Source organism: Passer domesticus, chromosome 4 (assembly GCF_036417665.1).
Source record: "Passer domesticus isolate bPasDom1 chromosome 4, bPasDom1.hap1, whole genome shotgun sequence".
Classification (NCBI taxonomy): domain Eukaryota; kingdom Metazoa; phylum Chordata; class Aves; order Passeriformes; family Passeridae; genus Passer; species Passer domesticus.
The window spans coordinates 59,869,204-59,895,896 of record NC_087477.1 but is presented as its reverse complement, the minus strand read 5'-3'; the positions used below and the strand labels follow the sequence as shown (position 1 = coordinate 59,895,896).

The window sequence follows — 26,693 nt, the reverse complement described above, 5'->3', positions numbered from 1 at the left end:
TGTCATGATCTGGTTATTAAAAACATTTGAGACATGCCTCTGCCCAAATTTAGGCACAAATGAGATCATATAGCAAAGCCAATAATACAGATTTTTATTAACAGTAAATGTGAGGTAAAGATAAAAAGAAATAGGAAAAAGAGAAGGAATAAGATAGAAAGCATATAGTCACGACCAACTGGAGTCCTTGGCAAGGCTTGAAATTTTGATGTCTATTGGTCAAAGTGACAATTGCAGACTGAATAATCTGTCATAATCTTGGGGAAATCCCATCACCATTGAGAGAAAACCTACAAAACAAGAGGTCTGATGGCGTTATATTTGCTAAGGTTCACATGGGAACCCCGGGGGTACCTCCCCTGTGCTGGGAAGTTTCACACTGAATGCTGCAGATCATGAGGCACCTGATGATGCTTCAGGAGCCTTTGATGCCTGCTAAGATGTTACTGCTGCCTGTTACATCCCTGGCAGGAGAGTTATGACATCTGGGTTCACTTGATTGAGGACAGAGACAGTACCTGCCTCAAAAGTTTTGCCACTTTTCTTATCTCATTCAACACCCAGCTGCAGGCTGTAGGGCTGTGCTTACCCTCTCCACATGGGCAGGTGCTTTGCACATTGGCAACTCGACCCCTCGATGTTTGAGCCACCAGCATTCCACTCTCTCCTCCAGTATCACTTATGGATACATTCTTCTCCCCAGACATGGGGAGAACTGAACAAAAGAACCACCTTTATCTTACCTCAGGTTCTCAGCACTGTCCAAATTCTAGTTAGTAGGTGTATTCAGGAAGGGGTGGGCTTTGGTGTTGCAGATGAACATCTGCCTCTTTGCAGTTCACTACAGTGGGTACAAGCCCTCAGGTCACCTTAATGATGTTTAAGCCATTAATCATTTCAATCTCTCACAATCAACAAATATAATTAAGTAATTAGGTACAATCTATCACAAGAAGTAACAGTTCTGTAGTGATCTCTACCTGCTTTGACCCTTCAAAGAAAGGAAATGTAATGGAAGCTGTATATGCTCACAATAGGGGAAATAACTGATTTCTGTCATACAAGAGCCACTGTGTTAATTATGCATCAACTGACTAAGAGGATGCTTATGCCATGGGAGAAGACATTAAAGTTCCCTGTTAAGATTAGAAATAACTGTATGAGACAGACATTAACATTATGAAAGTGTGTGCAGATGGATAAAAATTATAGGAATGTACTCATGTATTTGTAATAGAAAAAGATTTTTTTGTCTTAATAATTTAAATATGAAGAAAAATAGTGAAACCTATGATCTAACTTTTCAACTTGAAATTAAAAGGAGCTAAAGAGAAAGCTACTTTTCTTAGTTGTAAATAATTGAATGTAAGACAATTTTCTGAAAGCTAGACTAGCTGTAAGGTCTCTCTAAAAAGATAGAAAATTATAACATCTTAACTGAAAAATATTTTATATTTTCAACACCAAAGCTCTCCAGTTAATAGTTTTCTTTGTCAGAATTTTGTCCTCCAGGCTGCTTGCGCAGGTCTGGGTCTTGCAAGGTATCCTGACTGCACAGAGCACCTCAATGAATCAAGTACATAACAAGAGGTATGAACTGCACTAATGACTGCTTCAGAACATGCTACCACTTCAAAGTGCAGGCAACTTTGCTTTCCCTCCCACACCAGATGACATATCATAAAGCAAAACTGAAAAACCTTATTGATGAAAGCACCGTTTTATATCTCTATGATTTTTTTCCCCATTAATTTACTTTTATTCCTGGCGGACAGCTGCCTAGATCACAGTCCTCCCTAGGAGCAGTGCTGTCATGACTTCAAAAGTAGTCAGGAAGCTTTGAACTTTAGAAACAGTTATTTCCTTCTTCGGATACCATGAACAAAGATTAAAGAAATAATAAATTATTAGAATTTATAGCATTTATTACAGTCCCATAGAAAAATAAGTTTTTCAAGTATGGAATACAACAGCAAGACCAAGTTGATCTGCATACTGACATACTGAACAATGGAGTTCTAATTACATGTACGCAAACACATCCACAATGTTAGGGTTCAATGCTTTCTCTTTCTGCTCTGGGTGACAAAGCTCATCAGGAAGGAGAAAACTCACCATCCACCAGGGTACGCTGACATAGCTTTTAGCCTCTTCTTAAGTTCTTCACTTGTCCTTTTCTGTCTTCAAGATACACATATGAATGTGAGCAAACACATATGAATGAGAGCAAAAGCTAAGGCAAAGTGATGTGTTTGTCAAAAGCAATGTTACTTCTGCAGAATGCCTTCTCTCCATGAATGGATATAATTGCCCTCACCAAACGTTATGATCCAGTTATTAAAATTATTAGAGAGATGCCTCTGCCTAAATTAAAGTGCAAACGAGATCATAGGCTGAAGTCAATAGCATGGATTTTATTTAACATTAAATGTGAGGTAGAGAGACAAAGAGATAGAAAGGAAGAGAAAAAGAGTAGTGGGGGAGAGAGAGAGACAGAGACAGATTAAATAGAAAATATCACCACTGCATGATACCAATGGCATCCTGTTGATCCTTTTCTTCTGATCTTTTTGGTGGTGAGGGTCCTGCAAAACACAGAGTTCAATGGATTACTATTATGTTTGGGCTGGTTGGGAATGGCCAGGAACCTCCCCTGGTGGGGGGCAAGCTTGCCATACTTGGAGCAAACTCTGGATCTTGCATCATGAGCAGTGGTCTGCTGCAAGGCCTCAGGAATGAGTCTCAGGGAGACACTTCAGGGGTTTTAGATAATTTGTGACACCTCCTCAGCTGCCTCTTGTGTGAATTTTCCATGTGTATATGGCCAGGGTTATGACTGGCAAGTCACACAAACAGGTTTGCATTCTGCAGTGACTTCCTCTCCCTTGAGAGTGGGGTTCATTAGTCTCATTTTGACTGCCTGAATGTTGAGGATCTATGCTAATTATCTAGACCTGTTGCAAGACAGCAGAAGAAGATGAACTTCTCTCAGGAATCGGTTCAGGTGATAGACAAAAGGTTCAGGTAATAAAGAAAGCTATGTAAGACCTATCTCTATTGACTGAGGGAATCTACTTTAGTCACTGGTGGCTAACTTGGATTAGACAGTCTTTTTGGTGGCTAAAGGTAAGGGAGATAGATTCCATCCTAAATATAGATTTTGTCACTTAACGCTACATTAAACAGTCTGTGGTTGGAAGTACAGGAGTTAGAAGACATTACCTGTGTGACCAGTCACATGGAAGATGCTTGACCCCAGTGGCACAAAGAGGAGTTTGTTGCTTTGTCAAACATGAATCTATATTTGCCAGTACCACCATAGCTACTGTTCTCCTTTGTATTCAAGGACACTTTGACATTAATGTATGACTGACTCCAATGCAAACCCCAGAATACCATCCTATGCTAGCAGGGATCAATGGATTCAGGGGCCTTGCTTTTCAGCTGTTTTAGGGAAAAGTAACAGGGAAATTTTGCAGGTAGTTTCCCCATTTGTATTCAATTCAATTTGTACTGCTGAACCAAGGATAAACAAAGAACACAATTATAATCATCATTTAATCATAGAATCATTTAAGTGAGAAAAGAACTTTAAGATCACGAAGACCAACTCTTAACCCAACACTGCCAAGCTCACCACTAAATCATACCCCTAAGTTCCACATTGACACATCTTTTATATCCCTCCAAGGATGATCAGTCCACCTCTTGGCTAGGCAGCCCATTCTAGTTCTTGATTGTGCACTGAGCTACACTTGTTTTGATGGTTTTGACATTGTAAGGCACCCCAAATGTGCAAGCAAAATTTTGTCCACTCTAAAGGAGACAGGAAAATTTGCATAAATATATTTTTAAGATAGGCTAAATCCTGACACTTTTCATTGTGGCTGGTGCTTCCATACATCATTAACATTGAAGGATTCAGTGAGACTCCCCAGATATAGTAATCCTTTAAACTGTTGTAGATGAAAGAGTTACTGCTCTTCTTTGAGAGCTTAAACATGTCATTCCAACACAGTTTCATCCTTACATGGCTTAATTTAGAGACACCTCACTGACCCTAGCCAGACCTTGGGAAAGGTCAAATAATCCTTAAGTAGATCCAAGGAAAGAGAAAGGGAAGCTGGTTGTCCTACTTAGCGCACATAGTGGCAAGCCATTGGTATTTTTATTTTCACTGCATGTCTCACTCAGAGATTTCAAAGGAAAGACAGCAGGACTGTGTGGTACTTTACAAGGCACAGCCTCAGGATATGTGAGCAATGCTTCAGATTGGCTTTCTTTGTAATTTGGGAGAGAAAGTAATAGTTTTCAAGGATGTGTATCTTTTCATTCTCCTCCCCACCCACATCAGTACTTAATCTTCTCATTCTCAAAGGTGAGCAGCTTTAAGGATTTCATTTAAAGTTTTACATTTTGTTTGTCATCCACTGAAATAACAGAAGTACCATGTCAAGCTCAAATGTGTGAAATGAGTGGACATAATAAAAGCAGAATTCTATGCCTCTGAAGCACTAACTTGTGGAATTCAGTTGTCTGTCCTTTTTGTTGGCCTGCCAGATGATGCAAAGTTTAATACTTTTGTCCTTTGCTTTGCTCATCTGAGCAATGCTTACAACCTTTGCAATTGTATTGAGCTCCAATGTAGATGTCCATTTGAGAGATGTCACCTATAGTTTTAATTTCTTCTGTAAGATTCTACCTTAACTATATCACTTCAATTTCCTTATCTCATCTTGTTTTTCACCACCATATATCATTTGATCTTTCAAAACAATCTAATACACTGGAGAGAGTATTCTCCTGTAAATTTGCCTTAAATCTGCACTCAAGAGTTCTGCACAATTTACCCCATTCCTGGTACCCTTGAATCAGTATTGCTTTGGTATCAAATTCAAAGCAAAACTTATTTTATAGGGAACCTCTTATCACAAGCTTGATTTCTTTTTTCCCACTTCCCTTAATATAGGCAGCAGCAATTTCTTATGTGTTTCATGAACCTGAAAGAACCTTTTGGACTTCTTCCAGGAGGCAAGGACAGCAACAAAGTCTATCTGAGTTTGTTTTTATCTAGCATGAAGCCAAGTTTCTATTTAATATAAGTAAATGGTAAGTTTCTGTTGAGTCCAATGACAGCAGGATTTTGCCTATGTAGATCAGAATTGTGTCTTAAAAAGTGTTCCTTCCTGCCAACAGAAGTGTGAGTTATTCAAATGCCCACTTTCAAACTTGCTTCACAATTAATTGGTCATTATAGAATCTCTTCTACATGAATAGAAAGGATCCATTTCATACTATTGAAAGCTTTTTCTTTCTATTGGTGTGGAAATACATTCAGAAATATGCATAAAATTCATTGTTTTCTGAAATAATATTTCTTCTTTGGAAAACAATTTTGCAGTCTTCAATGATTTATTTCATAGAATCAAAAAATGAGTCAGATGACAAAGGACCACAGTGGGTCATCTGGTCCAACATTCCTTACTCCTTACTTACTCTGGGTCATCCCATAGCACAGGACACAGGCTTATTTCCAGATGGTTCTTGAATATCTCCAGTGAGGAAGACTCTACACCCTCTTTGAGCAATCCATTCCAGAGTGTGGTCACCCACATGATAATGTTTTTTCTCATGTTTGGGTGGAATTTCCATTGCATCAGTTCCTGCCTGTTGTTTCTGGTGCTATTGCTTGGCATCACTTAGCAGCAGCTGGCTGGAGTTCCATTCTCTGAACACCCTCCTTTCCAATATTTATAGACATTGATGAGGTCCCCCCTCAGCTATCTCACCTCAATGCTGAACAGGCCCAGCTCACTCAGCCTTTTCTTGTAATAGAGGTGCTCCAGTCCCTTTACCATCTTTGCAGCCTCCTTCTGGACTCACTCCAGGAGTTCCATGTCTCTTTTGTACTGAGGAGCCCCCAGCTGGACACATTACTCCAGATGCAGCCTCCCTTCACCTTAACTCTTGCTGTTGTCATTAAGATGAAAAAATATACATGTAGAGAGGTTTAAAATTCCCTATTTCTAACAAAACCAATTATGCAAAAAGATGTTGTACCAGATCCACTGCTAAAAATACAGCAGATAAAAAAGTCAAAGTGGTATCACACACATTTTTTTGTGTTTAGATATACAATACATTTTTCAAAGTCTCCTTGGACAGGGTAAACAATTTGAATTGTAAAAACATACAGAGTTACCTTTTCTGCCTGATTAATAATTTCAACTCCTGGAAAATGAGATGGAGGATTGTCCTGTAACTAGATTCCCTGTCTTGTAAATTAATTTCTACCATGGCTATGTTTAAGGATGAATCTTTCAAATTGCTGTCCTGTGGCATGGTGCTCTACTGGCACTTCTCTTATTACTGCAAGCCAACCCTTTAAATGTTTTATAACCCTTTCTTCTTCAGAAAAGCAGGAAGTTAAATTGTGTCTGGGAAAGACACTGTGTAGGCTGAGCTGTAAGGAATGTTAGTAGGAGTGGAGCATCCTCACAGTGGTACCACCAGAGGCAGGATTTCTAACAGTGAAAGGAAAACCAGGATGTTTACCTTACTAGAAATTAGTCATCACTTTTAGGGTTTAATATTCAATTATGAAAAAGTGTCAATCAATAACCAGGTCCTCACTATGCTATACAGAGAATTCTGCCTGGCAAAACTAAATCTGAAGTTAAAGCTCCTGTCTTGCCCATGTGAATTCTGGGTCTAATTGGTGGTGGATGAAATCATTGTTCAAAATGCCACGAATAATTCAAAACGTATATTTTTTGGCAGCAAGAAGGCCAGAAGCAAGAGTTTCCCAATGGCTTTTGCAATTTTCCACAAAGCACACCTGACTTTGTCAGAAGATAACACAAGGAGATAAATTTTACTTTGAATTTTCAGTTCCCTTTTATATCTGGAATGAGATTTCCATACCCCCTAACCCAGAATGGTGCTGCTACGTGGCTTGAGCTTTAAAACAGGAAATTCTGAATTAGCTTGATTATATAATCTCTGGTTATAATCTCAAAAGTGGTTTTATTCTTCTAGGTGAAGCTGTAGTCCCAGCCACTTAAGGAGCCTCTTCTAGCTTTACTGATTACAACCTCAGTGTCAGTCTGACAAGGTATCACCATTGTGCAGACATCAGGATTCTCCAAGAAATCCAAACCAAAGTTCTCCTGATGTAACTCTGTATCCTGCTGTGGGAGGGAGAAACTGCAAAGGATTCTTTTACTGCCTTGGGAGCAGAGCTGGCAGTGATCGCTTGCTCGCTTCCTCATCTGCTATGAATAGAACCCCTTACATAAGGTGAGTAAAGATGTGGAAAGACATACATTAAACATATTCTAGGAACAAGGTGTATTTTAGAGAAGGCTGCAAAAAGCTAAACTTTGTTTCCCAGTATTCTTCTGAGAATATACATTAAAAGAGTGCTACAGGCAGCACTGAAACTTGTCCAGAAACAATTTACAGCATCTCAGCCAACGGGGAGAGAAGACAGTGAAGACAAAAGTCTCTGCATTGCATGAAGACAAGCTGACTCTGAGAGTATCATGCTAAAAATATGGGTAAAACTGTACAAAGACGGTACTTGAAAATTAATTTTTTTTTACCAGTAAAAACAAGAATTGCTTTCAGAACATCAGTGTCATTAGAATAGACATTCTCTGTACAGGTGCAGCAAATAACCTGTTATTTCCTGAATCAAGCAAAAAGAATGAAGGCTGGATAGAAAAAATTAGATAGTCTTCAATGAGGAAGATTTGATAGTGCAAAAACCTGTATTCATTATAGGAAATAGAAAGAAAAAGTAATTGAGTGGCCACAATAATTTTATTATTGTTTAAAAAGTAGGAAACATGAAATCAATGCTTTGTCAATGTTGTCATTTTTTACCAACCTGAATACATTGTTACCCATTTAGGATGAGAACAAAGATACATAAATTTAGACCATCAGTTTGTCATGACATATTTTTTTCAAGGGATGGAAGGCATTCTGTCAGGTCTTTCATTCTGCCAATCTTCTACTGATTTAGATTCACTTTCTTTCAGATTGTATTTTCATATTTGAAGCCTTTTCAATGAGAGGAATGAAATAAGGGACTCTGCTCTGCTTTTCCACAAATAGTGTCCAAAACAAGGGAATGGAAATCTTGAACGTGAGGCATATGCAAATATATTTGGGAATTCATTCATTGTTCAGTGAAGCTGAGGTGTATATCCTCAGTGGATATATTTTTCTATAAATTTTGGAAAGGATAAAAGTTTGTCCTTTTTTTCTTGTTTATTTCCTAGCTTTTCATTAAATATTTATTGAAACAAGGATCTAAAGATCCATTTCATGAATAGATTTTCTTTTTACGTTTTTCACAGCCATTTGAATTTTTTTGAGCAAAGACTCATCCACTAGAAACCAGTCTGCAAGTTATAATTTCATTTTCAGTAACTCTAATGTACTTCACTTGTTCAAGCTGTCTTATGATCTTAATATCTATGCTCTTTATCTTTTATATGGTTATCATATAATCAAAAGTAATGGTCCAAGTTCAAATTTATTGAAGACACATTGCTACTAAGTGTAGCATCACTATAAGCTACACTGATTACATTTACCTCATTCTCAAGTATCAGATACAATTTTTAACTAATGATTTCAGAGTTTGTAGGATAAAATGCAAAAGACATGAAGGCAATGACAGTGATAATGATATTTATATACTGAGGCTGAGTGGGTGTGTAAATTATTTTACAAACATGTGGCATACACAGGAGATCTCCCAGTCAGAGCCTGATCTTTTCAGGCAGGGTACTGGTGATTTTATTTTTACTTTATTTGGCTTTTTAATTCAGACTTGAGTGCTATTTATCTAGTTTCATGCACTTACCAGAGGTGCTTATGTTAGGATTATCACCACCTTTAATAGTCAATGGAAAAAATAAATACCTCTAGACTACATTTTAGCTCATCAGACTTCACAGTTTTCCTTTAGCTATCCCTCTTCCCCTGTCTTCCTCACAATGGAGGGGGTCTGAGGAGACAATAATCCTGTCTCCTCAGTGTTTTACTGCAGTGGAATTATCCCAGGCTCCTCCTTGAAGTGGGAACTTGTCCAAGCTTGATGGAAGGTGTCCAAAAATAACATCAGAGTAAATCCTGAAGTCTAAAAATTTAATCTGCTTGAAAGAAATAACTTTATTTTGGTCTGCGATTTGCACACACACCATTCTAAAAACCATTCTTGAGTCAGAAACCCCCTTAGTTATGTTTTAATTAATATTTTGGTAATGAATAAAGTTGAAAATCACCATTGCCATTTTTTCTCTGTATCACATTTCATGGTAGATTTTGTCATTTGATTGCAGAGCAAATATTAGGTAGTGTCAGTCTAATGGCAAGATAATAGATATAAATGTTACAAAGTAAATAGAGCCAGTGTGAGTAACCTGGTAATAATTCTTGGAACCTACTAAGCTTTTTACCAAGTTTCAGGAACCCTTAATTTTCTCACCACCTTTTCCATTTCTTCATTTCTGTTTTATCAAGGAAGGAATTAAAAATCACCCTCTCAACTTCTAAATTTTTCATAGTCTCTTTACATGCTTGCTACTTGCTCCCACAATGTCTCACTCTGTTGGTGAAAACCCAGTCTATTTTTTCCTCTCCATTTGACTGCACACATCATGATGAGACAGTGATTTCTCTAACTTGTCATATTAACATTTACAAATGCAAACATTTGCATTTTGGTTTCTTATTTTTAGGTAACCATCCAAGTGTAAATAAAGCACTGCTCAAGTCCAGGCTCTGGACAGACATCCACTAAGGATGTTTTCCTTTACAATAAGAGGATAAATAGTGTTGTGTAGAGACTTCTGCACTTTGACAAGAAAAGACTAGCCCTTTCCTAATGTAATTCCTTCTAGTGTGGGCTTTGAAACCATTTTAATTATTGTTAGATCTATACCTAGGATTTTCACATCTGACTGCCAAGAAATAAAATTGTCTCCATCCTACTTCCTCCTGTTCATACTTTTCTCTTTCATCAGTTTATGCCACATTTTTTCAGTAATATTTTGCCTCATTTGTTCTTGTCTTTTCTACACCTTTTTTGATAGGTGTCCGATGTCTAAGGCAAACTATTCAATATTTAAAAGCAAACAAAACTAACAAGAAAACCAAACCAAGCCAAGCCAGAAAGAAAACAAAAACAAAACACCCAAAACCTAGATGCCCAGAAAACCACTTTCCTCCCCAAAACAGCTTTGTAATTAGTGCTTATGCTCATTTGGTATTATCCCTACCTGCTTCATGGCATTCATCCAAATTCCCCTTGGCTCCAGTTTGCATAAAATGGTTGTGCAATCTGACAGTTCCTTCAAATAAGTAAAAGTATTGTAAAAATCCACAGAAAACAGATATAGAAGCTAAACAGGACAACCCCATTTCATCCCTTTTTAGGTCCCTGCACCCAGTACTAATTCTATATGTTTCTACAGAATAAAAATAGGCTATGGGGAGAGCTTAAGTCCCTTCCAAAACCAGCAGAAACAGAGTAATTCAAGAAATATATTTGTCATTTTCTAGGGCTGAGATAAGATTGGTCCTGAGTACTTAATTCAAGAAACATCAAATTAACTCCTATTCAAATTTTTATAATTTCATTAATTTTCTCTTACAGCAATTTTGGTATCTTTTGGAATGGACAGATTTTTGTCTCCATAAGATTAATTTATTTCTATGATAACACTAATTAAAATATTAATTAATATTGGAGTTCTGCACTTCATATTAGAGACTCCTTTGCTTTTGATGGCAAGCTGTTTGTGACTACTTGGGTATCTGACAGAGTTTGCACTTTCAGAAGTTTGAAATTCATTCTTTGACATGAGTCTTATACATATTTTTTTCAACTCAGTCTTACTCATCTCTTATCTGGTTTATGGTGATGCTAGAAATTGGAAAGACATACCATAAATAGTAAAAATTTACATCCCATGGTTAAGATTCAGGAACAATAAGTAAATTGTGGTCAAAGAATTAAGAAGTAACAAAAAATGTAGCCTCTACACCAAAATTTCTATCCTTCCAGTATTGCTTTTAGCATTGATTCTGCACATAGTACCTCAGAAGATGGAGATAGGTTTTCCTTCTAATTTACCTCAGAATATATTCCCATATTAAAGAAAAATGTGCAAAGGAAGATTTGGGGCTTCATTGGCTTTACGGTGGTGCAAAACTTTCTAAACCTGCAGCAGAAGTTCCCAGCACCAGTTAATGTTAGTCAGGGTGGCCTCCTGGCAAGTAAAATGCCAGATGGACTCCTTTTGCAACTGCACAGCAAACAAATCCTGACCTTTGGTTCACTCACACATTCCGTATAAGCTTTTTCCTTCAAAATACCATGTAGCTTTCCCCCCTGTTCTTGACCAATGTTATGGCTTAAAGTATAAAGATACTAAAATAAGCTGGTGATCCCATTATACCAATATTTAAATGCTGCTATTTGAATCACAGTCTGAACTCCTCTGGTTGATTTCCACACCTTTGGTCCCAAGAGGCATTGTTGTAACAAAACCTTTTCACCTTCTCTCTCAGTGGGGGCTGCTGGAAAGAGATTTCTTTTTGTAAGGAATCACCTCCTTTGTGCTGCAGCTGAAGAACAGTGCTGAACTAGGGACAGACAGGAAAACAGATAACAAAGAGCAGCACACCTGAAGAAGCTAAAAACCATCTCCTCCCTTACCAGGGCAGAGAATTGCACTCAGTCAAGAGGGAATTGCACTCAGTCAAGAGGGAATGGACACAGTTCCACGGTAGTCTAACTCTCACTTTGACACAGGGTTGTTTCTGTATGCGAAGTTAACAGCCCTTAAGTAACACCTGATCAATATTGAGAAGGTCAGCAGTGTCTGAGGAATGCTTTCTAGATCGTAGACCAAAGACTCAGAATCTCTAGCCATAGGAAGTCAAGACTGCTTTGTTCTTCACTACTTCATCACATTATGTTTTTAATGGTCCAAAAATCTGGCTCCTATCTGCTCCTTCAGAAAATTATTCCAAGGATATCATTCCAAGGAATGATGTCCACCAGGCTGAAGGGCTTCTGTGATCTCTCTATCATTTTTGTCCTTGCTGACATTTTTCTTTCAGTTTAAAGATGAAGAGCAATGGCTGAATTACTTTACCACCCTATGTATGCATTCATTTGTAGCTCATTTCTACTGCCATGAAGAAGGTTTTTGACCCCCTTAAGCAGTAGGAAAGAAAATATTTTCAGCCATTAACAAATGCAGCATTTAATGATATTATAAGCCTGCCTGATCAGAGACCTTTACTGGATATTGGATTGCTTGTAGTAAGTCGATTTTACAACAAAATAAACACCGGCATGACATAAATTTCACCAGTTTAGTTTTCAGATGTAGTTATATGCCATATTACTCCTCAGGGGTGAAAAACATTATGTGTGCAAATGAATTTAGATACACAGCAACTGATTTTCCAGTGACGATATAATTAAGGCTATAAAAGACAGCCTATATGTAACAGCTACTATGGGAGCCCCTCTCGTGCTCATATATACAAAACAACTGTATGTTTTTTTCTTATTTTGCTATAACACTTGTCTTTTTGTAAGACAAGCAAATTACACAGTGTCTAAAAAATTCTAAAAGACTGAGAAGCACCATAATTAGACCACTGACTAAAATTTTTCATTAGAGAAAAATAAACATTGCTAAATCAAAATACATCCTATTTGTTTAGTACTTATATCTAAATACTTGTTTTCAATACAGAGACATGTCCGTCATGGGAACAAAGTGAGTAGTTTTAGCACTTTAGTTTTCAGGTTTTTTTCAAGATGATCACCTGTTTTCCTAAACAAGTGACTATTAGAGTCCCTCTGGTTCCTGAACAAAATGTTCATCCACTGTGGCTTCACTTGGGATTAAGACAGTATCAAGGCAGCACAATGCATTATTTTCTTTTGTATCAAGGGAGGCCTCACTGAGTTGCTTTTTTTTACTGCAACCAGAGGAATTGACTAAATCTTGCAATTACAGGCACCACTCAACTTTTTGTTCTCCTTGTTCACCTGAGAAAGTAGAAGAAAAGTGATGGTGGCTTTATATCAGGCCAGAGCTAGAGGAGTGCTGAGGAGTTATAAGCATGAAAGTGGAAGGGAAGGGGATAGAGACACTCAAGCACTCAAGCTAAGCTCCATCACTGAAAAAAAAGCTGAGCTATTTTAAAACACATTTTGGAATCCATGAATAAGAATGTTTAAACCAGTAACTTAAACAGGAACAGTAGATAAATATTAATAAATTGAGCTTTCCTCTGCAGTGTTAAGTGGAGAACTATTTAAGAAGATATTTGGAGCTGCTTTTTAATCCAGTTTTATGTGTAAAATTTTATAGATTTCTCTGAGAATTTTGATTCTTAAAAAACAAGGACAAAAAGTTCTTGAACAAAATGAGCATAATGAGAATGTGACACAATGGTGAATAATCATTTTCCAGAAATTAAACCCAGGAACAGGAATGAACAGAGAATGCAGGTTAGACTTAAAGTCAAAAAAAAAGGCACAATTCTAAATATATTTTCTCTCTTTGCTTCTATGAGAAAACCAAATAGAAAATTCTTTACACTAGAAGAAGTTTAGAATGATAAATATAAGGTTATCACTTACCTAGCGACAAGCGACCCCCCTTTGTCTTCATTATTGCTTTCATATACATCTAAAAGTTATTTACTATATAGCATAATATAAAATAAAAACATCATGATGAAGGCTAAACCTGCAAAGGTTAGATTCATTTAACTATTCTCCCTAAAAGAAGCAACATACTTGGACCACCAGTTTATTTTCTACCTGAAATTTTTCTTCAAGCTATTACATTGTGTTATTGTATTTGGGTATTTGGGGGTTTCTTCTGTTTATTTGTTTCTTTGGAAGACAAATTGCTGCTATTCCGTGAGGGTTAGGCCTTGACTGCTCACATGGCTCAGCACTGACTGATTATTCTGGGTTTAGATGATACAGCTGTCCACAGAAAAAGTGAACTGCTCAGCTGCCCAGGAAGGCAAAGGCTGTAGCCCTGTTTTTAACTTACAGAATAGACTCTGCTTATTATATTTTGACAAAAATAGATATATTAAATGCTCTTGGCTAGTCATAGTGCTGATCATTGGCTCCTAAATATAATGACACAAACAATTACTGCACAGTTATATATAAGGTTACTAAGCAATACTCTCTCATAGTAGAAAGCAAATCAAAGACCTCAAACAATGAGCAAATATAATATTAAATAATGACAATAGAGGTCAGAAAGTGCACTCCATCTGTTCAAACACATCTTCATTGATTCATTATCACAATGGTGTGATCATACATAGTACCTCAGATTGATCAATACCAGAAGTTACAGATGAAGTCCTGAAGTGCTATTGGTTGCATCTAATATGTTGCTTTACCAGACAGACACCAGATTCACAGCTGCAGTGAGTTCTTTACTTGCAGTTAACAAGATGCTTTCCTGTCCTGTTATATCCTCCCTCCCTATTTTTAGAAGTGTTTCACACTTACTCATGCAGTGCTCATCAATGTGTAAAATTAAATTATGAACTGATCAGTATATGAAAGTGAGGTTCATAGAGTTAATTTATGAATAAATTATGCCAGGGATCCTGAATATATTTAACGAAGGCTGTGCCACCTGCTAAAATGAGCTGTTACTACTACACAGATGTCTGAAATCAGAATGGTTGCAAGCAAACCCAGTCTGGAATCTACTGTGGTGGGACAAATATCCTCAAGTACTAAATATAGAAAGTTGCTTGTGTTTTGCTGGGATGCCAAATATAAAATCATGTCTTAAACATGATAGGCAGAATTGCAAAAACTCAGCTTCTCTTCTGTAAGATATACTACTTAAAGCTAATGTTTCAAGCTATACATATGGTTTGCAAATAAACTGAATTTTTCTGCTTAAGTTATTGAAATGAAAAGTTCCATGTGTATTTCTGATGCCTGTGTGTAAGCAATGAAAGTGCTTTACCTGTTCAAAAGAAGCTATTTTGGAATACATAAAAAGTAGATATTACCTGGTAAATTAGTTTCATGCTCCAAAATAAAGTGGGTCAATTTCTTGCTGTTTGGGCTCAAAGAGACTGTGAACAACACACAGAGTTAGGAGTTAAATCAAATTAAGAATAATAATAGCATGGAAGAATGTACTAAAGATAAATGCTCTGTCAGACCTGCAATTCCCTGGAAACTCAAAGCATCCAAGAAAGATTTAATCCATATACAGGGCACTCATAGGAAAGCAAATGGAAGTTAGCCTTATTTCTGGTAATGGAAGGTTCTGGTAACATTCAATGCATCTAGACAGATAATTGTGTATGTCAAACCAATTTTGCAGGAGATGGGATATGCAGCATACTAATGTCTGATGTGACTGATAGTATATCTACTCTCTACTTTCAAACAGAGTGGTGGTGGGTTTTGATAGCATATTTTACAGCACCACTCTGTTTGAAAGTATTATGTGTACACACTGATGAAAAAAATAAGATAAGCTTGGTCTTTTCATCCTCAAAATTCTTCTAAAATGTGCTCTTGCTTTCTCTTCTGAGCTGTTCCATGAGTATTTGATAAGCAGAACATGTTAAGGAGTAAAAATGTGAGAAAAGGGAAAATTTATATGTAGATATTTTCCTAGAAAATTATACTCTAAAATTATGATACATTTAAAACCATAACAATTTTTAAATGGTCCCAAAACTTTGGAACTGTGGTTCTAAGCCTACAATAAACAATATGAAGATGGAGCTATGTGCCTCCATAAAAACTGCCAGGAAGCTGGGAAACACACTCAAGCTCAGTACCTTCTGAAAATGATGGAAACTATTTCAGAGGTTTAGGACTATTGAATAGAAACATTACCCCACAGTTTTGTAGGCCACAACAGTTGTGTTACTCCACTAAGACTGATTTGGGATTAATTCATCTAACAGAAAAATAAAGCAGTTATTTCTCAAGTTAGACTAAGGAAGTTCATTTCATCTCATTATGAGTTTCAAATATTTTTCATTCTCAAAAAAAATGCAGATTTTCTCAAACATTTGAATAACTGTAAGAATAAACTACATTTGCTTATTCAACTGTAAAAATTTCTTAGCTTTTTCATATTTTTTCAGGGTAATGTTTTAAAGATTAAATTAAATTCAAATAGTTTCCACAGCTCCCTTTCAGCAATTTTTTTTCCAAATAATACTACATGGTATTATTGTGAGTTTTTTGAATATAAGATTTATTTTTGTTCTTTCTAAATGAAGCAAAATATTTGTCTCCAAGTACATAAATGTTGGAAATTATAATATTAACTATAAATACACAGTTGTTTATTTGTCACCATTTTAATTGATTAGACAATGATTTAATATTCCAATGTTGAATGGAAATTTTTATTAAATGTGTGAAGTTATGTGCAAAAAAAAAGTTTTTATTTCAACAAGGTAGTAATTTATTATTAACTTATTATTAACTTAGTAACTTATTTATTACCTTTCCACATGGTGGAGAGGTAATAAATAAGTTTCAAACCTCTTCAAAAATGCTGGTATTTTTCAGGGGTGAAAAATATATGGAATATGGTTCCAAGAAGTGCAACTAGAAAAGGACGAAATTAAAGAAATCTTGTGGAAAAAAAAAAAGGAGGGCGGGAAAGAAAAGAAGCATGAGATGGTGCTTTGTAGCAGAGCTGCAAATTGTGATTAATGAAGCTTGGTACATTAGTGCACTAAAAAAAGACTTCCACTTTATGTCAGCTTGTCTGATCTGGTAAATTTGGAGACTGATTTTTAACATGTCTGATAGTTCTCTTTAATTTTTCTAATCCAGTGGTTAGCTGTGCTTTGGCTGGAAGCAGGCGTGTCAGTTGAAAGGACACAGACACATTTGCCTCTGCTGAGATTACATTTAGAATACCTTGTACCATTGAAAGGAAATTAAATGCTTTAAGTTTATTTAGAAGTAGGCAGGTGTCTATAAATAGAAATGGAAATGTGATCAGCTCTATTTGCATAAGTTGTACGTATTTTACATTTAAAAACCATTGTAATCCTCTGTGTACTATTGTTGTTCCATGTATAAAGGTACAACCTGGTGCACAATTAAATCATACAAAAATCCATTAAAAGGTCTAATGCTGCCTTGTGTGGCTTGTGAAATAATGAACATTTTCAGTTCACAGTCTCAGTCATTATAATGTTATTACACAGTCATTAAATTGAAGTTGTTATTCCACTGCTAGAACAACTGATCAATATCCATTACCATTCAGTGATGGTGGGAGCCAAAATGAGATTATATTGCAAATGAGCCACAGACAAGGTAATGATCCCTCCATTTTGATATATTTAAAGGCACTCCCTAAAGCAGATAATTTCCTTAAGGGAGAGTACAACTTTTCCATCAAGTCACCAATCTAGGAAAATAAAAATGTTCTTTAATTACAAAAAGTCTTACATATTATGATTTATAATGAAACAATAGTGTTCTCAGCAAAGATAACGACTGTTGGATCAATGAAATTGTTTCTAGTTTCTGCCCACTGCATTTTACTTGTTATAAGTCTGTGTTGTACAGACCCTGTGCCTTACCAAAGAAAAAAACCAAATTATGTTTCTTTAAAGTCAGGACTTATCTCAGTGTAGTATGTTTTGAAGCTTGTCAAAAAAATAAATAAATAAAGATGGTAAATACTTCCTTAGAGGGATTTTAGTGTCTTATTCCCATAAGACCCACAATAATTTTGCCCTTTCTTATCACTTACAAAGTCTGGCCAATTTTCCAATCTGGACTTGAGTGGTTCCTTCAAGGCCCTGTCAGTCACTAACTTGAGGGATCCATCTTTAGTTATCATCTCCGTTATCTCTGGATCATTAGTATACCTGGGTGTTTATAAGTTATTATTCTTAATTATTTCTATGTATTCATATATCTAAATTATAATTATGTACGATATGTAATTATTCTTAATATATATTAATATGTATTATTAATGTATATATTAATATAATTAATATGTGTTATAATTATAATGAAGTATAATGTATAATATATAATATTATTTTAATGTGGGGTTTTTCCATTTATGTCAACAGTTTATTCTCACAAGACACGTCCTTGCATCCAGCTATCCATACCTCCTTTACATTGCACATATCATTACAATATGCAGAACACAGGAGGTTTTCCAGTCTCTCCATCTTGCACCTCGATTTTCAGCTGGTCCTGAAGTTTCCCCACTGAAGCAAAAGACTTCTCAAGTTGTTAAACAGATTTGAATTGACTAATATTTAATACAATATAGTAACAAAACATATCATATTACTTTACCTAAAGATCTTCTTCTCTTTCCTGCTTGGTTTTTGGCTTTTTTTTCTGTATTAGACAGATTTGCTTCATTTTGGTTTTCAAAGTGGATATCCATGGATACATGGACAAAACGCTCAGTTTGTTTCAAATAGACCTTTTAGAACTAGATCTTCTGTTACTATTTAATTCAGTCTTCTGCTATTTTGAATATATTTATAGAATATTAAAAGCACCTTAGTCCTCTTCAAGGAAAAACAGCTCAAAAATAAGGCTTTACTTTCACTACTATAATGATACTTGGAAGGAAAAACTACCAGTAATTATGATAGGTTTACATATGTATTTATGTACTAAATAGAAATACTTCCTATGGCAGAAATAATTTTCCCAATATGAAGATAAAAATATTGGAAGTCAAACACTTCATTTTTACTTGCCTATATATATTTGATATTCCTGTGAATATTACTGTCTGCAGCAAGGCTCTGAGGGAATTCTGGCTTGTTCAAAGGTTAGTGTCTCTGCAAATGTACAGAATGATAGAGGCAGATAAGTTTAGCTCTTTCATGGATAAAAATTAGTCTATCCTCTTTACAGTCCTTCATAACCCTAAAACAAAGGCTGTGACTTAATTTTCCATAAACCAGACACATTATCCACCTTAAATATTCAGTAGAAAAAAACCATTTTAAAAATAGGCTGAGTTCCAATGGTCACTTTTGTCATTGCTCTCTTCTTTCTTATGTAAAATTACTGCGGTTTTTGTAAAACTCATATTCCTGGCCCATTTCTTTGGATACATCATTTATAGCTTCTCACCTCTCTGGATTTTCTTCCAGTCTTCTCAAAAACTTTTCCCTCTTACTGTCCAACTTGGTATCTACATTTAGTGAGTACAATTTGATTTTCTTGACTGCAACTCTGCAAGCATAATTACTATGCAAGATCTCCTCGTTTTCCCATGAAAGCTCAAATGAAAGCATAACTAGATAGTCAGCTGGTGTCCTGTGACCACTGTGCATGTCACACTGGGACTCACTGCTTTCTCCTGCCTGCCTGCCTGCCTGCCCATCTCACTTTCACTTTGTCCTGTACCTCTGTCATTTTGCTGTGCAATCATCAAGCTGCCTGTCTTGGCCCCCACTTTTATCACTCTTGTACCACGGCTTGCAGTGGGAGTAGCATAAGACCAGAAAGGAATAAGATGCTACATTCCCACAGGGAATGGACTGAGGCAGGCACAGAGCACACTGTGGAGGTTTCACTGCTCCTGGCACCCACTAGAGAGTGAGTGAAGCTTGCTGCTGTCCCACCTCTGATGGCTCTCTAAACATCCTCTCAGTGCTAAGTTCCTTGGCAGAACAGTGTGTGGCAGAAAGAACAACTGGATCACAGTCCATGGCTACTCCAAGGCATGATGGCAATACCAGCAGTAAATAATAATAACCAGCAGTAACTTTGCATCATCTGACAACACAAATGCATATGTAAAGCAAAAATAAATAAATAATTGTTGTGAAGAGACCCTTACAGGGCCTTCTATACTACTATATTCTACTTCATTTAGTGTAAAGTACATAACCCAGCCTGACAGCTCTGACAGCAGACCTGTCAGAAGATTTAGTAGAATCATATGATTTTCTCTCTCTGATCAAACTGAGAACTGACTTATTTTTGCAAAATTGTAACAAGGTTTTGAATATTGACAGAAGGAGGGCATGTGGGGAGAAGCACATAAGTAATGAAAACTGTCTAATCTAATAAGTACTATAATTGTTAATGGGTTTTATCTTGGTGATTTTTATTTTTTCCTTACACTGTTGTTTCCTGGCAGTTTCCTACTCTCAGTTTATGTTTTCTATACGAATACATTAATTGCATCTCAGCTTTCAGAGATCTGAGGGCTGGTGCTGGTAGCAGAACTCGCTGCTCCTATTTATACCAAGTGTTTGATCAATAATGTATTTATTGCAGATGTGCAGCCCCCAGTACGTTGCTGCAAAAACCCAGATGGAATGCCTTTCTTCTACACACACTCCACAGCAGCTCAGCTGAGCAGTGCCCAGCACTGCTCCACTCAGAAGCCAATTAAAACCTCAAGGTTTAATTTCAAGTCCATTATAACCCTGCAAAGGTTAAGTTATTGCAGTTACTGACATTTAAGTTGTAAGTAAACAAGGCCTGAAGAGAAGAAAAGAAGTGGATGCTATTTTTATTGCATGAAAAGAATAATTTTGCTGGAGTTGTAAAGACAATTCTGTTGGTTTCTTCAGAGCTGCTGAAGAAAATTCTCATTGGCTGTGGCTCATTGTAACAAAAACACATTGGAAAAAGTATTTTAAAAGACTGAAGTGAAAGACCTTAATTTCCTTTTACTTACACCTGCCTCTGAAGGACTAATGTAGGTAAACTGATTCTGGTGGGTTGATTCCCTTTTATGATAATGAATGCAAACTGAACAGAATGAAATTCTGTCCATATTACCTTATCGAGTTCATTGGGCACAAACAGAATAATTTCCAGAGTAATGCAAGGTAAAATAGAATGCAGACCTATTTAGACTTGATGTTATAAGAGAAAATGAAAATTATTACATTCTGTTCAACAAGTTCAACAATAATGACCATCTCTAGTCTTTAAATGCCTCAGCTTATGAGAATGGCTTAACTAGCCCTAAGCTGCATACATATTAATAAGATTTTTTTCTCTTTCATAAAAAAAAAAAAGAAAGAAAAATGCTTTTACCTTCCCTAACTAATGAAATTGTTGCAAGGAATAACATGACTTTATCATTATTTGAGTTCTTAAATCAGTATTAAGTCTTTCTGTAGATAATAATATGCAACTTCTTGAGTTCTATGCAAGAACTACTTGATGAAATTCTACAACACTGGTTACAAAACAAGATGTGTCCATCTCTTCTAGCTTTAATATCTAATAATATTATGTTTCATGACATTACATTAATAAACAGCACAGTCAACACACTATGTCAAGATAAATAATGTGAAAATAAAAGTGATATGATTTTAATTATTTCAGAACTTAGGCAGAAAACAATTAACACAGTAAAGTGAACTTTGCTGTTATTTTTAATTTCTTAAGTGTTATTTTAATTCAGTAAATTTTGTTATGTTTATTATTATACACAATCTTACATTATTTCAATTTTCAGCTTTCTTCAGAACTTCACATAATCTGTACTACTTGACAGATGGTGACTGAATGGCCAAAGACCATTCTGGTTGCTGAGAATAATTCAGAAAATAATGGTTTTCCAATGATTTTCAGATATTTTAAAGATGGTTCTTGATTTTAGATATGTCTTATGAATTCCGAAAAATTAGATAACCAAGGCTACTCGCCCTTCTCAAGAAAGTCAATATATTAAGAGGCATTATTAATTATATTCCCTTTAGCATGTTTCTTTTAGACTCTTGAGTCACTCAATTTCTGTTACTAAAAATCCCAAATTATGCAATTAGGTAAATAGAGTTCTTTCAATTTTATATAAGCAAAATTTTATTACTAACATCAGTACATAGGCAGAATATATAAATTAAATTTTAATGCCTGGCTATTAATCATAAGTCTATCATGCTAATTTTTTTTTTCTTGTAAGTCTGGTTTCATACATTTTCCTGTACAAATATGTACATTTTTTCTTTGTTGTTTAGTCTTGCTGTTTTCCTTAAAGGTCATTTTATGTGCCTGAGTTTAACAGTAGAGATGATAGCTACATAGTGTTTTATAACGCTGCAGCACTTTAGTTTATAAAGTGAAAAAACCTGACAATCTAACAATTCATCTGGGTCTTCTTGCCTCCTGAGCACTTCATTGATGCATGTAGTGTTGTCTGTGGGATAACACCAAGTGATTGATGGCACTTCTTTTCTACCTAAATGCTGCGTTATAAGTGTTTAAATAAAATTAGTTCTACTAATGGAGTTTACTGGAGTATGAACATCATTGGGGAGTGTACTAACACAGTTTTTTTTCATGGTCCAATCCTGATCCAATGAAAGTAATTTGAAAACATACATTAATTTTCAGAGGCAAGTTTTGGCCACAAGAAATTCAGAGAGAAAGTCATGCAGCATAAAGATAAATAGTTCAGAATCCAGTATATTTTATGCAACCTTTTTAAAGATGTAACTGTCAACATCATTGGAGCTGCTCACAATTACACTGATATATAAAAACAGATTGGGCCCACCAAGATTAGGTTAATACCAGGATGTAAAACAGTCACATGGAGCATGATCTGATTCAGAAATTCTCAGTCATCAAAATGAACATTCTAATTTCTGCAGAATTAGTTAGATAGACTAATGGACACAAAACTTAATCCAAAGCAGTAGGAATCTACAAGGGTTTTTTTCTGCATCATTGGTTTAATTGTAGTGGAAGATCACACTATGGTTTTATGCATCCATAGGTACGTTTGACATGTGTCTGAGAAGTTGGATTTTCATTACTTTGACCTTAAGTAAAATGGAAAATATGCCTCCTTTTTTTTAGGAACTTGATCCTCTGTAGCATTGAGCACATTATAGAAATGTCAAGGGCTTTGAATTGCCATTAAAGCTAGAAGTTTGAAAGGTTGAGTCATATAGATATTTATTTTATAGCAATTAATAACCTGAGAAATTAAGTCACTAATATACTATGCATCTTAATTAGAAGCCACATCTTCAATTTAATTACTTTTCTTAAACCTATCTTAAATGAAATTACTTTCCTTTGCAGCTTGTTTAACAAAGGTGCAGATTCTATACAAGATTTACAATGGATTCAATTTCTTGTTTGTTTATGTGAAACTTGCTGAGAAGAAAGACGAACACTAAGTGTTTTTACTCTCTAGTTGAGATGCAGAATTGCCACTGATACTGGAAGACTCATTACAGTGAATACACTCCAGTGCTTTTAGAGAAGATTTGAAGCTACCCTTATCTTCTGTGTATTTTGGATGGCTAACTTGTTTTAGTTTATCCCTTTGCACCTTTTGCAATAATTTATGTTGTATTTTCTATTATTATATGTCCAGTTAAAATTACAGACTAAAAAAAGAAAAAATAAATACACCAAAAAAACCCCAAAAAACCTGAATGGAAAAGGCTTGTTATAAATACAAATTTCAAAGCAAGTAATGAACTAAAACAGACACTTCAACACTTGAAAAAACAACAAAAAAAAGCAGCCAACCCCCTATTACTGAAGCACCCCTTCCCCCAGTGTACTCTAATGAATTTACAAAATTAATTTACCTTTCTATGCCTTCCATAGATTTGTTTCCTTTTTTCACTAACTCAATGCAGCACATCTAACACTCTCAGTTTAGCACACTTTCATCCATACCTTATATCACCTACCTAATTGTGCCTTTATCTATCTCCTGGGCAGATTACATAAACTGGTTTGCACACAGACATTTTGAGTAGAATACTGTAGCAGCTGTGCAAGTGGTCCACCAGAATATATGACCATATTCCTCATGAACCCAATTCTTTGAATTTATTAGAAATAAGAGACACTGAATCAATCTTTCTCAGATTTTAGACAGAGAAAGATGTGTGCACAGACCTCAGTTCTGCTGTCAAAGAATTCTAGCCCCTCTAGTGCATGTGAATTTTTCCCCAGACTCAGTAAGCCTCTTTCCTGCCCTGCTATTTTGCCTAGATAAAAGCCTTAATCCCCTTAGTGTTGATAATGTCCTCCAATTGCATGTTGTCTCCAATAGTCAAATCTCTGCTTCACAGAATCATAGAATGGTTTGGCCTGGAAGGACTTGAATATCCAACCAACCTTTGATAAGCTGGAACACCTTTCACTAGACCAGGCAGCTCAGAGCGCCTTCCAGCCTGACCTTGAACATTTCCAGGGATGAGGCATCCACAACTTCTATGGGCAACCTGTTCTGGTGCCTTACTGCACTCACAGTAAAGATTTTTTCCCTAACACCTAATCTAAATCCATTGTTTTTCAGTTTGAACCCATTCTCCCTTGTCCGGTCACTACATGCCCCTGTAAATAGTTCCTGCCCATCTTTTGTGTAGGCAAGGTTACAACAGAGTCATCTGTTGGGAGATAGAATATAAAAAAATAAATATAGTGGACAAAGGAATCTCACCCCAAAGGAGTTGCAGCTGGGCCAATTGCTAAAGATTAGGAGCAGGCCTGACTTTAACAGGCCCCAGCTGTGACCGATGAGAAGAAGAGTGCTATAAAGGGGTGGGCTGGCTGTTTGAGAAGGGAATAGGAGTCTGTTGGCTACTTTGTGAGGAAGAAAGAATCAGTGCTCTGAAGAGCCGTCCATGAGAAAACACCAAGAAAGTATCAAGCTTTTGTGATAAGGAGACAACAGTATGGAACTTTTGCAATATGATGACAATGGTCATTCTCGATGCTCCTGTTCTCCAGGCAGAACCATCCCAATTCTGTCAAACTTTCCTGATATGAGAGGAACTCCATCTCTCTAATCATCTTGGTAGCCCTTCTCTGGACTTGTTTCACAGCTTGGGTCTTTCCACACAGCATGGTCCTACTGGGTTTTTTTATGATCACAGCATGCCCCCTTTTTTTATAGGCATCTTTCTCCCTCTCCTCATTCCAGATGCCAGTGATTTGGTATTAGGCCCTCAGAGATTCTTGTCTGTTGTAACAGACCTGTCAAGAGACCTCTCATAAACCTGAGAGGATCTTGGCTACTCCTAACCTAAGGTGTTTAGGTGCCTCTCCCTTCCTGTTATACAAAGTCCTCAGGTCTCAGGAGAGGAATTGCAACCTTCCCATTTGACAGAAGGCAAAGACATGCATAGAAATCCTGGATGCAAAAGAGGCCCTATCCTTTAAATTTTTTTTTGCATTTTGCAAAAGAAAGCCAAGGTGCCTAAATCAGGGCCATGGATCCAGCCTCTACATGACAAATTAAATTATCAGTGTTTGCAAGTGTGGTGCTATAGGATGTTGCAAAACCATATATATATAATATAAATTGTTTAATGGGCCATCTTGGAGAATAGATGTATGAGTGCCTATTAAACATAATGATCCTTCACTTAGGCCAGGGAATCCCAGAGCTGCCAAGACTCAGTTGTGGGAGGAGGTGTGAGGATGAGGATGCTCTGTTTCCTACACTGCTTCTTGAGGCACCCGCTCCTAACCATTTCCCAGCACAGAGCATCAGACTGGATGTGTTCAGTTGTGATACTGTTCAGCTGCTCATACATAGTTTAGACTAAGATACATCTTGATTTAAGATACTCAAGATGCCAGAATATATTAAAATGAAGTTATAATAATATACTTCTAAAAGGAGAATAGTCAACACTATTTATTGTCATAAATACCTATCCTGAAATAAAGGGCACAATTAATACCAATGATTTTTTTTTTTTTATAACTAAGTTTCTTCAGGACCTAGTATAATCTTTTCCATCTCAGTGAACTGTAAAAGAGCTTAAATTAGTTAGCTTAACAACTAATATAGTTTAGCTTAGATTAGTTATATCAGAAATCTACAATAAAGGCCATTGAAGTTAAACACATGCATGTTCAACATATACATGTATGTGTGTGTATTTCTGCACATTTCAACTAAAAATATTAAGCCACGTACTGTAAACAGTAAGGATTTACAAAATTTACCAAAAATACTCTGCAAAGGATGGCTTTAATTTTTTTGATAATATTAGGAATTCTGCAAGTACTCTGAGCCATATTTGTCCCATGAATCTTCTTAGAGCTGCTGGGTTTTTGTTTCTTCTGATCTGTTGTGTGGAAAACTGATAAAATAAATCTACCCTCACAGCCCTCCAAAGACAGTTAGTTCCTTGACATTTTAATGGTTCTGGTTCACACCAGATTACTGTTGTTATAATGTCAGAGCCATTCCAAAACCGAGGGCATTCCCAGTAGCCATGTATCTCATTGCTCACAAATGCTAGGCTGCTGTTTTTTAAATAAATCTGTTATAGGATAGTGATCAGGAAGTGTTCTTTCGTTTGTTCACCTCTTGAGTCCCAGATTTCTAGATTTGTTCAAGCTAGTAACAGAAATGAAGAAAAAAGCCCCCAGATTCACAAAAGCATGTTTCACCTTTCAAAAATCTATGTAGTGGTAAGTCTTCCCTGGGAGGAAATTTTCAAAATTTCAGAACTCTAGGCATAATGAATATTTACTGAAAAATGCAGATTGAAAAAAATTATTTAATGACCTGGATGTGACACCAATCCTAAGGAAAAATAGTAAGTATACAGATAAGACTAGCAAAGGTGTTTATATGCATTTTTTTTAATGCCAGGTGTAA

General features: G+C 36.1%; 1 long non-coding RNA gene across 1 annotated transcript; it reads right to left on the bottom strand.

The window, feature by feature from the left end:
• Positions 1-7,805: 7,805 nt before the first annotated feature.
• LOC135300033 (uncharacterized) lies at positions 7,806-23,737 on the bottom strand. The gene is made up of 6 exons (XR_010361901.1): positions 23,653-23,737; positions 18,823-18,906; positions 15,106-15,171; positions 10,296-10,367; positions 9,300-9,379; positions 7,806-9,167 (listed from the first exon to the last, which is right to left on the bottom strand). It is a non-coding gene; the product is annotated as an uncharacterized LOC135300033 (long non-coding RNA).
• Between the last annotated feature and the right edge of the window lie 2,956 nt (positions 23,738-26,693).